Genomic DNA, 5,385 nt, shown 5'->3' on the forward strand with positions numbered 1-5,385 from the left:
GTTTTTTGTTTTTTGTTTTTTTCTTTTCCTTAGTAGAGGGGGCATGCATTTACCAGAGATAGAGAGAGGGAGCATCTTTCATGGGTAATGGTCATGCTGCAAATCCTTCTTTTCCATTTCTTCATCCTGTTGAGATTTGGGGCATGCATGCACATGTGTCTCAAGCTACTGGATCTGGGACTTGAACTACGTAGTTGGCCATGTGGGTGGGATCCAGCTGCCTTAAGTACCAGACCACAGGCCCCTCAGTGCCTTCTTTCTTTTCTTTTCTTTTCTTTCTTTCTTTCTTTTTATTTACTTATTTATTTTTTAGAGAGTTTTTTGCTACAGGGTGCATGTGCTCACCCGAGAGACAGAGATAGAAAGAAATCCCCAGGGGGGATGGCAATCCCTTCTCCTAACTTCTCCTCCTGGGATCTTAAGCACACACCTACATGCACCCTGTGGTGATTTTGAAGTCATTGGGCCTGGGACTTGAACGGTGGTCAGCAATGTGGGAGTCCAGTGATATAATCACTATGCCATCTGTTGGTCCCTGATAGCCTAAGAATATAATTGGCACTCCTTCAAAAACAGGGCTATGGGCTATTTACAGATTTTTCATTTTGTAAATTTACTTCTAAATTATTCCACACTGTCAACATTTCCTTTCAAATTCTGTAGAGTAGATGCCTAGGCAATCTCACTTGTTCAAAAGCAAAACAAGAAGAGTAAATAAAGCCACCAAAGTCCTTCTTGTAAGTTTAGTCCCCACTCATCTGCATGCCTTCTCAGCTCAAGCATTCTCTTCCTATCTCTGTACTCCTGAAACTGCTCTCTCTAAAGCTAGTTCCTGGTTCTTCGTCCAATAGATACATGACATCTTTAGTATGTATCTTTTTTCTTTCCTTTTTAATGTATAATCGGTGTTGGGACCAGCAGTTAGCGTAATGCCTATGTCACTGGACTCCCACGTAGTCAACCGCGGTGCGTGTCCCAGACCCGGTGGCTTAAAACACGCTGAGCGCGTGTGCATACGTGCCCAAGATCCCGAGAGGAGAATGGAGGAGAAGGGATTGCGACGTGACCATCCTCCCTGGGGGGAGATTTCTCGCTTTCTGTCTCTCTGTCTGTCTGCCTTCTGTCTCTCTGTCTGTCTGCCGAGCGCCCTAGAGCGAAAACTTCTAAAAAAAAAAAAAAAAAAAAAGGCATAATCGCTGTTTTATTTTTTGCCAGAGGACAGACAGTTCTTCAGTCCTTAAAGACTTGGCTCCTCACATGGGCTTTGGTGGAGGGCGAGGGGCAGCACCTGCAGGTCTAAATCGGGGTAGGGGTGTTCAGTCCTTCTGAGCTTCACGAGATCAGTTCCTGACTACCTTGCTATGAATGGCACAACTCACACAGTGATGTAGCGTCACTTATAGCTTGGGGAACACATAGGCATTGAAGACACTTGATATGTCTGACGGCTACGGCCTCTATGTTTCCTATGATGAACTTTTTTTTTTTTTTTTAGAGGTTTTTGCTATACAGCGAGTGCGCTTGCTGGAAAGACATAGACAGAGAAACAGAAAGCTAGAAATCACCCCCCATGGGGGATGGCCACGCCGCAATCCCTTCTCCTCCCTTCTCTCGGGATCTTAGACACCCACGCACATGCGCCCAGCATGAGTTTAAGCCACCGGGTCTGGGACTCAAACCACAGTCGACTACATGGGAGTCCAGAGACATAGCCTTTATGTTAACTGCTGGTCCCCGTATGATGAACTTCTTAATAGCTTTGTCCTTGGGCAGTTCGTGCAGAGAATAGGCTGCACATGGCCGTGGGCCTTTTTGGCATACTGTTGTTCCTTCTTTTCTTCTTCATCTCGGAAGCGAAGCCACTAGCAGTATATACCTTTTATTTATTTATTTTTTCCTGTGAATTTACTGAAGTTTCTTTTTCTTAATTTTTGGTTTCTGGTTTGCTGTCATGGGCCTGAGCCTCCTCATTGAGAAGCCCTCTCTTTCATCACTGAAGCTTTATTACTCATTATTTTGTGACAGGAGGTGTTGGGCCAGTACACGGTTAAAACCATGGGGCCTGGTAATGAGGAAATACCTGTAAATTGGGGCCATGAGGATGATTAGAGTGTGGAGCTAGGACCTGGCACGGAGGCCGGAATTCCAGGACGTATCTCAGAGGTCCAGGGTGGAGCAGTTTTGATGTTGGCCAGAATGGCAGGAATGGCACAGATGCAGGAGTGGGACAGGTGCAGGGGTGGGAAGTTTTTCTGAGTCTCACAAGGGGAATACTGAAAGTGTTGTTTTCTTCGCTTCTCTAAATTGGTTCATGCAGCTTTTGTCTCAACACATAATTGCATTGTGGCATTTTCCCAGTTCTTTTCAGCTTTCCCTCTCCATCTCTCACTTTTTTATTAGTAAAACATTTTTGCCCTTTAACTCTTAAAACGTGTGTGGACTCACCAGAGAGACAGGGATAAAGGAGGAGGGTTGGCAGGAAGGAGAGGGAGAAAGCACCCTCCACTGGGTGCGGTCACACCACCGTCCTTTCTCCTTTTCTTCTCCACCCTGTCAGGATCTTGGGCGCACATCACATGTGCTCAGCATGTTTTTCAAAACTGCCTGGGCTGGGTTTGTGCCATGGTCAGCCATGTGGGATCCACTAGGCTATGGGGCTGGCCTCTTTCTTTAGGATTATCCACCCACCTGGCTTTATTCCTGGCTTGGTGTTTTGGATGTTGTTATATTTGCCCATTTAATGTTACCTATTGCACTATATTTTTAGTGTGCTTGGCATAACTACATTTAATTTTCTTTCTTTTTTGGCTATAGGGTGTGTACACTCTCAAGAGAGAGACAGAGTGGGGTGGGGGAGAAAGAGGAGAGAGAGAGAAAGAGGAGGGATTAGAAATCACACCCTGGGGCCACACTACAATCCCTTCTTCTCCATTCTCCTCTCAAGATTTTGGGCACACATACATACACACCCAGTGTGATTTTCAAGCCACTGGGTCCAGGACTTGAACTGTGCAGCTGGCAATGTGGGATCTAAGCCCCCAACCTCCACACCACCTGCTGCTTTTCATTTTAAACCACATGCTATATCTTAGTTGTAGACAGTTTCTCTACATTTCTTTTCAGTCACTTGTCCATAATGGGTCTCAATGTCCCTTTTCACAAGGCTGTTCTTTGTGAGTTTTGACCTAAATTTCGACACTGCTTACCTGGTGCCTCAAGCCAGGACTCTAAACTCCTCCCTCTGCTCTACTATCAGATTGCCAAGTCGGTTAAGCATACAGGCTTCTAAGCCAGTGATTCTCAGAGTCGGGTGTGCAGAGCACAAACAGCATCATAACCTGGGGGCTTGCTAGAAATGTAAAATTTCAGGCCCCACTCTAGATTTATTGAACTAGAAACTCTGCGGATAAGGCTAACAATTTGTTTTAACATGCTCTCTAAAGTCTGAAGCTCCTGCTGTAAACTAAGCCTAGGGTACCACAGTTGGGCTTCAAATTGTAGTTGGAACTGAGTGTATGTTCATATAAATTTTTCTGAGTAGATAGCTTTTATTTCTTTTAGTTTCTGGAGGAGTTAAGAATGAACAATTCCAACATATGCTGATTTGATACATTATTTCAAGCTGAAATTATCCAGAGTCTAACTGCACAAAAGGCCATTGATCAACACATGAAACAAGCTATGAAGATTCCTCTGGAGAGATGTCCTTTTGTGTCAGGGTTAGAAATAGCCTTTATCACCAGAAGACTTGTAATTGGGGCTACAATGAACCTAAATAAACCAACTTGTCTTCCACTAGTTTCATATGCCCTATGTATCCCTTTCTGGCTTCCCTAAAATTTGCTACACTAGTCAGAGGTTCCTCTCATTCTGCCATTCCTTCACAGCTCTATTCCTTGTCCAAAAAGTATAATGGTATGTTTTTCACTGCCGAGGCTGGAATTTGAGCTTCCAGTGACCATGTAGGACCTGGCTCCTGGCTCCCTTAACAACTGGCCAGTGGGGCCAATCACAAAATAGTAATTTTTCTTTTTTCTTTAGAGAGAGTTTTTTTTTTTTTTCCTTTAGGGGGCATGCCAGAGAGAGAGAGACAGAGACAGAGAGACAGAAAGTGAGAAATCATCCTCCAGGGGGATGGCCATTCTACAATCCCTTTTCCTCCATTCTCCTCTCAGGATATTGGGCATGCATGCACACATGCCTGGTATGAGTTTTAAGTCACTGTATCTGGGATTTGAACCACAGTTAACTACGTGGGAGTCCCACGATATAGCTATTGTGCTATATGCTGGTCCCCCCCAAGTAATTTTTACTCCTTTGTCAAGGTCACTCTTTAAGCTAGTGAAACTAGCTTATTTAAAAATTTAAAATTGTGCATGCTGTGTGTGGATAGAGGTGACGAATACAACTTGTAGTACAGGCTGGCACCACTGCCTTGAAGCCTGCTAAGGTATTATTACCATTTTAACATTCATTGCTTGTGACCAGCGGTGCAAATGTTACAAAATGAGAAGAAAATCAAGGAAGTCTTAGCATTGTTATGAAAATCATTTAGATCTTGGGACCCACTCAAACGTTCTGGGGGTGGGGAGGTGAGTGGCCGGCTCCTATGGAGGGCATTTTGGGAAGCGCTGGGCTAGTCTCCCTGTTGTTATCTCTCATCAGGTGACAATTCTATGTGGACCGCCCGTACCTGCTTTTTAAGTGCCCTTGTCTAACAGTATCGGATACGTACACTCTATGTTTTAACGCCTGCGGAACCAGCGAATAAATGACAAGTTACAAACAACGACCGCATAGATTTCCTCGTATTGCCTCCTTAATTCAATCTGAAGCTAAACGCTTTAACCAATTTTCCAAGTTTTCACAATTAGAACGCCTACCACAATTAAAAAATAGTTGAGGTGTGGGAGCTGCCCGTATATAACAATGACGCGCTGCAGTTTGGTCGAACACGCATTTCTCTGCGATGCCCCAGCCACTTCTTCGCAGCCCCACACCAGCAGGCCAGGCCACTCGGTTTCCCTGTGCGACCTAAAGACCGAAAGATCGGTCTCCGCGTTGATAGTGCAAGAATGAGATCGAATGTAAAGGGGGAAAAGATGATAAAAATCTTCGCGGAGACAAGAGGAGCGGTACCAACAATGGAGGGACCAGGCTGCGGGAGCTCTTAGTCACTAGGGACCAGCCGGGTTGCCGGGGCGACGCTTCCGGCCGGCGCGCGCAGCCCCAGAGCAGGGGAGTTGGGAAATGGGCGGCTAGACCTGCCCGGCGCTGCGAATTCGCCCGCGGGAGCGCGCTCGCGGCCGCGCGTTCTCCGCTTTCCCGGCTCCGTCGCTGACGCGTCGTAGACGTTGGGGAGGGGGGAGGGCGGGGGAGGGGGGT

The sequence above is a fragment of the Tupaia chinensis genome, unplaced genomic scaffold (genome assembly GCF_000334495.1).
Source record: "Tupaia chinensis unplaced genomic scaffold, TupChi_1.0 Scaffold149178_1, whole genome shotgun sequence".
In the NCBI taxonomy this organism is placed as follows: Eukaryota; Metazoa; Chordata; class Mammalia; order Scandentia; family Tupaiidae; genus Tupaia; species Tupaia belangeri.